This window comes from Lonchura striata, chromosome 7 (genome assembly GCF_046129695.1).
Source record: "Lonchura striata isolate bLonStr1 chromosome 7, bLonStr1.mat, whole genome shotgun sequence".
Lineage (NCBI taxonomy): Eukaryota > Metazoa > Chordata > Aves > Passeriformes > Estrildidae > Lonchura > Lonchura striata.
In genome coordinates, this window is record NC_134609.1 from 3,471,798 (window position 1) to 3,484,342 (window position 12,545).

The 12,545-nt window shown below is 41.6% G+C and overlaps 1 long non-coding RNA gene across 1 annotated transcript; it reads right to left on the minus strand.

The window, feature by feature from the left end:
* Window positions 1–4,116: 4,116 nt before the first annotated feature.
* Window positions 4,117–12,306, minus strand: LOC110473099 (uncharacterized). The gene is made up of 3 exons (XR_002465819.1): window positions 12,287–12,306; window positions 6,387–6,486; window positions 4,117–4,161 (listed from the first exon to the last, which is right to left on the minus strand). It is a non-coding gene; the product is annotated as an uncharacterized LOC110473099 (long non-coding RNA).
* Between the last annotated feature and the right edge of the window lie 239 nt (window positions 12,307–12,545).

A 12,545-nucleotide genomic window follows, 5' to 3' on the forward strand; every position in this document is an offset into this window, starting at 1 on the left:
TCTTAAAACTGGGAATCTTGTGACATTCCCCCCCTTGCACAGCCCCCTGAATATCAGGCTAGCCCAGAGGTCTGAGGCTGTGAGGGGAGGAATATCAGGAGATGGCAAAGATTTCCAAAAAAGGCTCTTACCCTGATATATGTTGGTTCAGCTCTCTTTATTCTGTGATGTCCATGTGGAGAGCGGGGCAAAAGAAAGCAAACAGGAAATGTCATGGGTCTACATAGACTTTGGACAGGGTGGGCTTCCCTGGCTCTCTGCCAACCCTGTTGGGGCAGGAAGGAGAGGTCCAGGGTTATCTTGATCAGAGTCACAGGGTCCCGGGGAAGGGAGCACAGAGTGCCCATAAGCTCACTGTAACAAGCTTGTTTCTGTATTTCCATGGCTCCGGTGTTGTACTCTGCCATCAGCTTTAATTGTTGCTGCTCTGAAGAAAGCCTTTGTTCAGTACAATTGCCTACTCCACAGTGACATCATCCAAGGCTGTGTAAAAAAAGCACTGCCTGGAGTAGTCAGCCATGTGCTGATGTATAAATAGCACTGACAGAACAATATTATAAACTCCATTGGTACAGCTGAGATAAAGCTAGCAAGTTGCTGATTCATCTAAGATATTGGCTTGAGGGATGGCATGAGGTTCAGCTACAATAAACATTCTCAGCTAAAAGCATATTACTTCACCATGAATCAGCTGCTCAGATCTTTCATTCTTTTCAGAAAAGCACCTGTCTCTTCCTGCTTTGGTCCTCCATAACTGAATACGTTAATTATAGGGCCTGATTTTATTTCTGCTTCCTTTATGCTGAAATATGCCACAATCAGAGAGTTCTCTAAGGTTTTATATACACACATGAAAAGTGAAGCATTCCTAAAACTGCTTGCTGAGTGCTTGTATTTCAATAAACCTGGAAATACTGAATCATACTTCCAACATACCTGAGTAGGTAATGACTAAGTATTTATAGCTTTCAATAAGATCTATGAAAGGTCACCTACATGTCCATGTACAATGTGGCTTTAAAATGGACAAAGTGAAACCTCACACCTTCATGCTGGATCTCCATGGACTGTGGATGACAGAAATGAGCTCTACCAAATGTGATTACTTTGCAATTTGGTACCCATGATTGCACTTGCTGGTACTTACTGAATTTCTGTTTGCCTCAAGTCCATCTTGTGTTCCTTCACAGCACAATCCTACACCATGATCATCACCCACACAAGCACCAACTACACCGACATCCTGCCCCGTTGGAGCAGCTTGCTCAGTACAGGCAGAGCACTTCATCTGCTGCCTGAGTCTCGGTTGCATCAGAGCTGCTCATTCAGGACCATTAAAATGAGCAAGGCTTATAAAATTACAGAACTTTATATTAATTTTTAAAACTTGCAGATGTTGCAATCTGTACATATGGGAATAGTGCCAAATGTTATGATGACAGAAAAGAGTTATATTGGCCAGGGTTTAAAAGTAAGGAAGAAGGAAAAGAAAAATCTCATGCTACCACTATCAAGGCACTGCATGTATCTGTTTTTGCACACAGCTTCTGGTTAGCAGCTTTGCCTTTCTGATAGTGAGTTAATCAGCTAATGTTTTTATGAGCACAAAACCAATAAAATGGTGTGGGGGAAAATGACAATAAAAATCCCTTATTTGCTTTAGATGTGCTTTTATAGCCACTAAATCCTTCTTGCTCTGCCCAGAGAAGACATTTCTGCACTGAGTTTCAGACAGCAATGCCAGCATATGATCCTACATATCTGCTGCTTGTGTCAACATCTTTTTCCAGGGTGTTCATCCTTTGGGATGCTGCTGTGCTGCTGTGCAGTGGCTCAGAAAACGTGCAGCTTTTGGGTTATTTTGGCTGAAGCTGCTGGAGGATCAACAGGCCGAGATGCTTTGTAGAGAGCACTGAAGTGACGCTCAGTGATCTGCATAAGTAACATATGTTTATATTATCAACATCCCCTTTGCATTCCAATTGCATGTCAGTGCTGGTAGAGCCCACTGATGCAAAGACCAGCTCCAGCTCTGAAGCTTGGGACAATAACAAAATAACCTGCTATTTGTTTATGTTAGTAATAAAATCTACCATCAACTACTATTTGATTGTAGCCTTGACAAAAAGCCTGGCCAAAGGAAACCTCCTCAGAGAACAGGAGATGAAGGAAGTGGATGGGTTGACTGTGGATTTTCTATATCTAGTCCAAGAAGTTGATGGTTATGCTCTAAGTTTTCAATTATTTTAGACCCCAGCTTTCCAAAAGACTGCTTGGAGGACTAAGAGAGATTGTAGCATTCACTTTGTCCCTGGATAAAGGCTTTGAGAGATGGTGCAGAGCCAAACACAATTACGGTTTTCCTGAATCCATCAGAAGCAGCCAAGGAGGAAGGGCACTTGCACCACCTCAGGACAGCAGTCTCTCCCAGCTGCTCTCTTCTTCAGGCATCCCTTCCTGCTTCTCCTGTGTCCCTGACTCTACTCCTTCTGCCACATGGTCAGCTGTGTGGATTATCCTGTGCCTTGGAGGTGGAAGAACGTGTGCCCTTGTACTGTACTAGGAAGCCATCTGGGGGACTGCAGCTGCATGTGCATAATCACCAGATAGCTCTGAACTGACATTGTGCCACTGCAACTATAGGCACAGTACATGGGAAGAGACCAAAGGTACCTTTTGTACACAATCAGTGCTTATTGTGTTAAGGTTACATTTCTGAGGTAGAAAAAAGCTGGTTCATAGAGCACACCTAAGCAGGCAATTCCAGCTCCCGGCATCTCTTCCCCAGTATCTCCACCACTGAGCATGGGAAGGTAGTGTTGCCTCACCCAGACATAGATTTTTCCACAAAGCATTCCAGTAACACCATAGACTCAGGTGGATGACTTCCAAAATAGTGGCGCAATTCATTCCCATACCCAGTTCAATGGAACCTTTCTGATTATTTCCACAGTATTCTGCAAGGGTTGTTTCTTTTCCTACTGCATGAAATGGAAAAGCTCCTAATGTGTTCCTGAAACACCTTGTGAAGTTAATGTGACCTATTCTCTATCATCAAGAGAATGATACTGGAAGGAAAGAAAGTGCTTTTTTCCCCTCCAGGTTTCTTAATATTCAGTCCTCATATGGCATAGCGGAGTAAACTCTCAATTACACAAAGGCAAATATCAAGAAATCTGTCAAAGCCAATAGAGTTATTCTGGACACCTGAGTAATTTCTCCCTTGGTATGATTCAGCCTCCAAATCCACTCTGAATATCCTTAATAACTGTTTGCTATTCACCTACATTTTTAGCTCTCTTATAATTCTAACATTTTTCCATGTTTCACAAATAGCTGGAGTCAGTTTTTTTCAGATGATGCTGTTTCCCCGGCTTGGCTTCCCTATGAATAACCTCCATCATCACTATGCTACTTTTGCTTGAATGTTTCATTTTTAACAATAAACATCTATCCCAGATGCCTTATTTTCAGCTTCATTAAACGTTTTACTAGTTCATCCTGAGTCATGTCAATATTTACCTTGGACAGGGTTCCGTATCCTTTCGTTTCTAAGACCAGAATTCTCCAGACAAGCTTATTGTTCCTGGCTTGACTTCTGCAAGTCACAGCTTAAAACTTTTTTTGATGTATTAAACAAGATGCAAATTCACCCAGCCGTTCGCTTTGCTGTGTGCTGCCAGCTATGCCTATTCCAAACATCCCTGAGCTGATTCACTTCAACTGCTTTGTACACACAGGACCCAAACCTGCACTCAGTTACTGTGAGGTCATTTCAAAGCCATTTAAAACCAGCAATTAGCAGTAGAGAAAGCAGCAACCAACCTTTTGGGCATAGAACCACAACAGACCATTTCCACTGACCTTTTGCATTGTAGAAAATGGTGTCAGGAAACAGAAGGGTTGCCAGGCCCTGCAGGGTTGTGCCAGCCTTCACTGTGCAAACCTGGATGTTCTCCTGGGAGATGGGACTGAGCTTCCTCTCTCCAGCTCTCTGCCCCGTTCCCAAGGAGCAGGGCTGACTTGTTCTGAGCCATGCAAGGGACACCTGAGGCATCTCATGCTCATCCCCAAGCAGTCATGAACTGCTGCCCACAGCCATCCACACTCAGGCTGCTCCTCACTGCTATCAGAGCTCCTCATGCTTGCTTCAGGGAAGTTCTTTATTTACAAGAACACAGGGAGGAAAAGTTTGATAAGTAGAATTTTCTTGATAATATTCTGGATCTTTACAATGAGTTTACTTCAGGTCCTGTTTCAAAGCAGTAGCACAAAAAAGGTTGTTTGGGGTTCAATATATTTATATTTTAGATCCAGATACTGCCCTGGAATATAACATTTTGAATTTTATATTTGATATAAAAAAGCAAAGATGTCAAGCTGGGAAAGTGCTTTGAATATAACAAAGGACTTTATGTGGAATTGTTTGAGTTCATTTTATATGTTGTTTCTGACTGTATTTAAAATACCTCCTTTCAATTTGAAATGCTTTTTCCACTCACTGAAATCTGCAGTGCAGACTGCCAGGGCAGCTGGGCATACACCACAAAGGGATATACATGGAAAAAAGCACTCAGAGTTTTGGACACCTCCAAAGTGATTACCATACTTGTGCCATCAACCCACATTTGTCGAGAGGTGCTAACATGGCCTAGAGGAGCAGTGAACCATGTTCTTGTAAAAGGGGAGGCAATTTCACATCTTACCAGCCTCCCTGAGCTAGGCAGTCCTAGGAGCAGGTCAAAGAGGAGGCTTTAGATATTACTCCAGGTGTGCAACAGTTTTCATCAGAAATCCAGGATACTGAGCTGAGTTCACAGTGCAACCATGTCAGTGATGGCCACACACCACTGTGTGGCAGATACATGGGGCTAGTTTAGAAATCTCTTGCTTGGGTGCTTTGGCAATAGCAGCACAAGTAAATAATTGCTGCAGCCAGCCCATATGCTGTTGCCAACATCCCAGAAAGAGCACATCCATGCAGTGAAATGGAGTATTTCTGTGCACCCCTGAGCCCACTGCAGCTCACACACTGCTCCCCTGTGCTTTGACCCAAAGGGCTGTACTGCTGACAGGACAGCTGAGGGCTTATTTGGTTTGGAAAGAATTTGCTCAGCTCTAAAGAAGAAGTGATCATTTTCCTCTTTTGGTCTAAGCTAGAATCAGAGAGATGAGCTTGAAACAGGGCTATTCAAATTCCCTTCTCTGACCTATGTCCCCTGCACATTGACTCCAGTGAGAAAAAAGCAGCTTGAAGGACCACTGTCTCCCACAAACACGCGGAGCTGGAAGATGAAAGGGAATGGTTGAATACTAGATTAAATGTAAGTTTCATGTTAATGATCACTTACAGGGACCTAATAAATGATTCTGTGCAAGGCATTGTCAGAGGTTTTGCTCTGCCATTTTTGTTTTGCACCTGTATTTAGGAGCTTTTTCCCCTTAGAGGATAATGTTCAGGTTTTAAATTTTATATTAATCTGTCACTACATTCATCTGTCACTCTTTGAAAGAGCTTCTTTTTTTAATAAAGTGTCTTTTTTTTTTTTTTTCATGTGCTGCTATACCAGAATGGAGTATTTAGGATAAGCCCTTTCCACAGCAGTGCTGCACAGGATGGGATGACATGCAGGAAGGCAGCTTTTTTATAGCATATGATCTCTTTTGACCCAAACAACTAATCAAGAGTTTTAGAGGTTTTATATTTAACCTGGCTGGGGACTGACAAAGGGTCTTCACTGCAAATCTCTTTGCTTCATTTCCAGAGCAAAAAACCCACAAGGGACAGAGGTTTTCCTGATAGATCCCCTGCAAAAGCTCTCAGGGTGGGAGTTTATTTTGGTTTTTTGTTGGTTTGGGGTTTTTCACCTCTGTTGGGCCTGGGGTGCTACTCTAAAAAGTTATGAATTGCTCCCTTCAGAGCAAAGGTCTTTGACAGGCTGTGCTGGGCACCACCAGGTGTCTTCTCCCAGCTCTCCATCCCACCTTCCAGCCAGAGGTACCCCAGGCAGCAAGTACCCACCTCTACTTCCCTGTTGGGTGTGGCTGTGAAAATCCTCCTGGAAGGTGCAGCCTGACCTCTGCCTGGAATACGAACATGCTGAGTGCGCTCTACCTCGTGTCCCAACTGAAATGACATCAGGTTACTGTGCCCTGATCAATCAGAGTGTTTGTTTCCTCTCCTTCACTCTTTGCCTGTATACCTTCAGTTACTGTTATCCTATTATCCTCAATTGTTTTATCCTTTATATCAAAATACCACTAACGTTTTCTTGCTGCTAAATATGAGCATTTTATTTTCTAACACACTTGAGCTTTACACATAGTATTTCACACTGGGCCCATGATTTCAGTGCTGATTGCAGGACAGAGACATACTATCCCACCTGTTTGAGTTCTGTTTTCTCTGCAGCTCTGGGAATTTCCATTTCACTTGTTTTCACTCCCACCAGCCATCCTGCATTTGGCCATATGATTGCTTTCCTCCTAGAACAGAGGGGACAGTCACTCAGCCTGCAGGTCATACCTAGATTATCTTTAATCACTGTGCAGCTTTGCTGACTGCAATCTCATTTCTTCTTTCAGAATGACGGAAAAACCCTCAATGAAAAGACAGGCAGTCTTTTCACGGATACTTCTGAATTGGTCACAGAAAAAAGGTTCAAGTCTCAATTCTTATTACCAGTCTCTCCAGTGGAAACACAGAGTGACTCCAGTAAAATCAGTGGGACTGCAATTGTGTAGCCAAGATCCAGACCAAGAGAGAGGTCTGGAAATAGGCTGCTCTGAGCATTTCTTTTTATTAGACATCTCATCTCCTGCTTTATGAGTTATTCTGAAGGTTTACTGTATTCAAGTAAAAGCAGGAGTTCATATTATGAACTTTGATTGCTCATGGTTTATTCAATATTTTTAATAAAGTTTGAAAAGGCTCCCTTCCATCAAAGAATGTCCCCTTTGATAAATCAATTGAATTTGATTTTTTCTTCATGCAGAATACAAACCAGTGTACTCCTTTGCCAGTTGTTTACAGGCAGCTTCACAGCATACAATAGAACAATTATTTTCTAAGTAAAAGAGCTGCCATCAGAAATGTTAATAAACTACTCAATAGTGAAGAATCTTTTGCTTCCTTAAAAAAAAACTACACACAATAAAGACATATCAAGCCATTTTTAATATAATCTGCATACTTTCCAAATAACATAGTCAGTGAAACAGAGTTGTCTTAAATGGCCTTCTTCACATTTACAGCTGTACCAGCTGCAGTAGCAGCTCTGTTGGGCTTGATTTTATTCGGTGCACAGGATCAACATAAAATCTAGGCTGAAAATTAAAGGAAGTAAATGTCCCCCTGACAGTCAAGAGAATTATTTTGGTCCAAGAGTATTTCTGGCCACAACTCACTTTCAAAAGCAACTTTGTCATTTGTGCCTGGCCTAGTCCCAGTAAGAACTATTATGATCTATTACATTTTCTAGAGAACCAGGAGACCATTTATTAGCCCCAAGGTATTGTATTGAGCTTCAATTATGTAATAGGCATTATTCCACTGAATATCCAAAGCTTTGTAAGAAAGTTTTAGTTCTGGAAAGAAATGTACAAGGTTCTCAAATGATTTCGAGGAAGATCAAACTCCCCCTTTTTTTGCTAGTTGAAAGAGGAAAGGTTCCTTCTTGATAGAAATCATGAATAATTTGAATAGAATTTTTTCTAAAGAAAAAACCCTCCTTTTTCTTTGAAAGTCATTGATGGCTTGGGTTTCAAGCAAAAAAGAATAAAAGAAGAAATAACAGTTTCTTGCTAGGATAGAGCACGATAGGTATGCTGCCAAATTAGTGAGATTTTAATTTAATTATAATTGAGGAGTGCATATGTGATTTAACTGCTTGTGAGTGAGGAATGGGGGTCTCCCACATGTGGCAGAGGAGGGGCAGGTCCTCAGCCCTGCTAAGGCCTCCTGGGGCTGGGTTTGCAGCTGGTGCATGATGCCCCCAGCCCGACTGCCTGTTGAGTGCGCTTTATGATTCAACAGCACAGACCACTGATAGCTCATCCAGTCCCAGCCATCTGCAGCTCCCAGGTTAACTGCCACTGAATAACTGGTCAACTAGTTACCTGACTGCCATAACATAACTATTACTGCACTGCCATAAAATAACTAATAGCCAGTTATCCAGCATCACCCTCCTTCTGTTATCCCTTAGAGTTTGTTTTAAAAACCCCATAGATTTTAAAAAGCACTGACACCTAAATAAAAATTGATCAACTCCAAGCAATTTCACCCTTCACAAGCCATTTTACATGATGGAAGGCTTAAGCTCCCAGCTCGCAGAGGCTTCTCCAGCTCTCAATCATGTGTGAATTTTCCTCTGCTCTCTGTCAACAGCAAAATGCAACAGATCCTGTAACTACCAGGTGAAAGTCAATCCAGCTGTTGCCGCTGATTTTTCTTTTTTTCAAACTAATAACAAATATCCTGCCCCACACAATGCAAATACAACACATACACACAACAGCTGTTCTGCTTCAGAGTAGCAAAGCCAGTTACTCCAAGGTATTCTCAGGAAATGGAAAAGCAATGTTCTTGAGGCTGACAGATTTCTGAAATGATCTTTAATGTATGTTCGGTTTAACTAGTATTTTATAAAATGACTCTTTATGCCAGCTGAGAAGAAAGTAGAAAGTAAATCAACAAGATTTTTTTTAGATAGACTTCAGTATCTCAAAAATTTACCAGTGGGAATGTGCTGCCAAGGTTGCCCTCCCTGCTCATTACAAACTCAACCATTCCAAACACTACTGCTATGACTGGGTGAGACTACAGCTGTTGCATAGGTGTGCTGGCATCTATGTTTTGCTCTCTGCGAGAGCAAGGAAGAAGAAAGGAGGTGATGGATAATGCATTTTAACCATAATCATGGTTATAACCATGGTTATTTTTGCAGTACAAACAAGTTACATAGGGTTGAGCTGCATTTGCATGTCATTCACCAATTCCACTCAGAGAAGCAGTTAAGCACCCTTATTTTTCACAGTAAGAAAAAAGAAGTTGGATTCCCAGTTTATCTTAAAATACGTGAATTGAAGTAAAATGCATGTGCAAGCAGCACATTTATTGCATCAAGGGAAATAAGGCATCAAGCCAGAACCTGATCTTGTTTGCCACTATGTAAACGATGAGTAAGTCTGCTAGGGTCAGCAGAGCAGCAGTCACATGAGTCACAGCACAGTGCTCTTTGGAAAGATTGCTCCATGGCTAAATATACCACTACAGTTGCTTCAAGAAAAACTCTGCGTCAACTTCTAATAAATGCTGGCAGTGACGCTGAGCTCTGGGCACTCACAGAGCCAAAAGAATGAGCAGGAATTAACAAGTAGCCTTAAAAACATATTGAAGGGAATGGAAGTTTTGTCTGTGCAAGAACTGAAGAATCAGACCTTTGGTAGTGAAAATCATGATCTAATTTTTCTGCCACACATATTTAGCCACCCTTCAAGTGGGTCTGGAGGGGGAAAAAAAGTAGAAAAGACCACTAAACTCAACAGACCAAGTTCGCGCAAGTTAACACTCAGCTCTGTGAAAACATGGGAGATTGTTTCACTATATTTGTTACCAGGCTTGTCCCAGTAAATGATGACTTGCTCCTCTCAGGAAAATGCAATAATGAATCTACTGTTATCAGTGAGTATGGACAGCCACACCAACAGAAGCCAATTCAACACCACATCCCTGTAATTAAGCAAAACAGTAGTTCCAATGAATACTTTTTATATCTCCATCTGATACACACAGTGCTGAATCTGGAAAAATAAGAGCTCAATAAACCATAAAAAAATGTCCTTTGATCTTTTTTCAGTGGGGCCATAATTTAGTGCTATTACAACAGTAGTTTCAAGTAACCAAAATTGCTTATCAAATGTATGTTTCAAATGCATTCTGTATCAACAAAGTCCTGAATTAGAAGAGATTTCATAATTCCTTATGAATTGCTCTCCTACCCAGTCTTTCCACTGGAAGCCTGATTAAATGAGTATCATTTCTTCTTAAGTGGTTTTACAGGTCGTTTATCTTAGATTTATGAGTATCAACCTACTTTAGAAGGTATTAGACAGCTTTAACGTTTGACACGTATTCTCTAAATCATTTACAGTGCTCTCCATTTGCACTAGACGATTGGTAATCTTCTCAATATTAGGTTTTATTGACAATGCACCATATAGAGTCCTTATTATATGGTAATGATTTAAGATAGGTGCAGGATTGGGAACTAATAAATCCAAAAGCTCATTTTTGATTGTTGACACAGAGCTGAGGAATAATGTGCATCCATCTAAATCACTCCGTTTCTCAATACCATCACACATACACGTGTTTAACCTGCTCAGAATGCAATGCAGGGATGTGCAAACAGATCCCAATTCTCTCTTTGAGCCTGATGGATTCATGCTTAAAACTCTGTTTTTACTCAGAGAAAACCCTCAGCAGAAGTGAGGCTCCCCCGTGGTGTGGCAGCCACCTTTCAGCATGTTGGAGTAGCAGGGGCTCATCCGGCTGTCCTGGCTCCTGCCCAGCTCCCCTCCAGCTGCAGCTGCTGCCCCAGCCCAGCTCTGGCACACCTGAGTCACACCATGGTAAATATGCCTAGTGAGATCAAGGAACATTTTGTCTGAGTAGGGAGTTACTAAAACTGAGATCACGGGCTTAAAAATCTTCTTCATAATTTATATTTGAGAGACAGTATTGAAAGCTGACATATATTACAAAGACATACCTTCATGTAGCCCTACATCATAATAATTTCACAGAAATATTGGCATTGATAGCAAAAGAATTCACTTGAATAACTGATCCCCCTACTTTAATAGAAGATCAGCCCCCATATCCATATTACTCACAGAAAATTGGAGTAGAAGATACAAAAATTAAAGTGAGAGCCTTTGGTAGTAAATGAACATCTTCCCACTGAGTTCTAAAGAATTAAAGCCTCATCTGCAACCCTGTCATCCAAAGGTATGTCTTTGAAATGCAGTCAGGAGATCTGTATCAGTCCTGCTTTTGTAGTATGGCACTGAAAATGGTTTCTGGGGCATCAGAACTGCATGATCCAACGATTTGTTAAGTCGAAATGTGGCATTTCAAAAAAAGGCTGGAAGGGTCTCAGAGCAAAACCAACACAAAAATCTGCATCCCTCTTTTATCCAGACAGATACTGGGTAAGAAAACTCTAGTGAAAAATGGGTTAGTGGCAAAACTACACTGTGATGACTGCATACCAGAACTGTCAAAAGCAGGGAAGCACAGCAAAGGGGTGTCTTCCTCTCACCTTGTTAATTCAGAAAACACCCCAAAATCCTAACTCAAACTGGAGGCCTCTCAGGCTCACTCAGTTGTTTACAAATTAGTCAGTTACAGAGGAAACGGTGCTACTAAACACTGAGCCCCCCAAGCTCCAATCAACATAAAAACACCTCGTTTGAAGCAAAGTATTGCTGTTACCTTGTCTTACTTCGGCTAGAACAGGCACAGATTTACTGGAAAAATAAGGAGAAAAAGAAATCAAAACCAATATCCTCCCAAATCAGGGCTCCCCAGGGCCATACACACACTTCTGCCATCATCATAAGGGAGCATGTGCAGCCTCCCCACCCACCCATTAGCAGGCAATTTTCTAAAACACTGTCAAACAGCAGAATTATCACAAGTTTCATTTTCCTTACCAGCGGAGCTAACTGCATTCTGAAATGTGCTATCTACATATTTTTAAGCTTGTTTCATTCAGTCTGTTCCTAAATCAGCAAAATTTAGCAATCTTCAACATCTCCCTGCCATGAGTGAAATTTCTTTTACTACTGGAAAGGAGGGAGAAGGTCAAGAAGGCTTGGGAAAATTTGTTAGCATGATCTGTAATATGAATTTGGCAGAAAAGAAATTGAGAACATTTCTTTGGAAAACAATCAAAGGGCAAAGTTTCCTCTCAGAGCTGCATAGTAATGCACAACTTACATGCTCCAAGGAAATTTGCTGCTCTGATAATTGGAATAGCAAACTATTTGCTGTCTGCCTGACAGACCAAAGATGGTCATTTTTCCTCCCTTTGTCATTATCTTTCTGTCCAGGCAGGGACATTTGTGTGTCCCTTGACACACACATGAAGACTGAATGATGCATCTCTGCTCAGCAGGATTAATCCAAGTTAGATATGGCACAAAAAGAAGTGACAAACAGTAACAGGGTGTAAATGCTGGCTGACTCTTGTAGAGACTGACAGATGCTTTCTCTTACCTGGGTCTCAGCTGCTCCTGATGTACATGAAAAGTCAGTGCCTTCCTGGTTATCCACTCTCAAGACACACAAGCCACCAGTACAACTAAGGATCTTGAAAGCCTCTGAGCTGAGGAAATGTGAGCCTTCAGTATCCACTGCAGCTGGCATTCATCACCAACACAAAAACGACAGTGTGAAACTTATTATCATTGCATAGTACGGTGGGCAGGAGCACAGCTGAGGTCAAAAACAGACTAGACAAACTCCCTTGATTTCA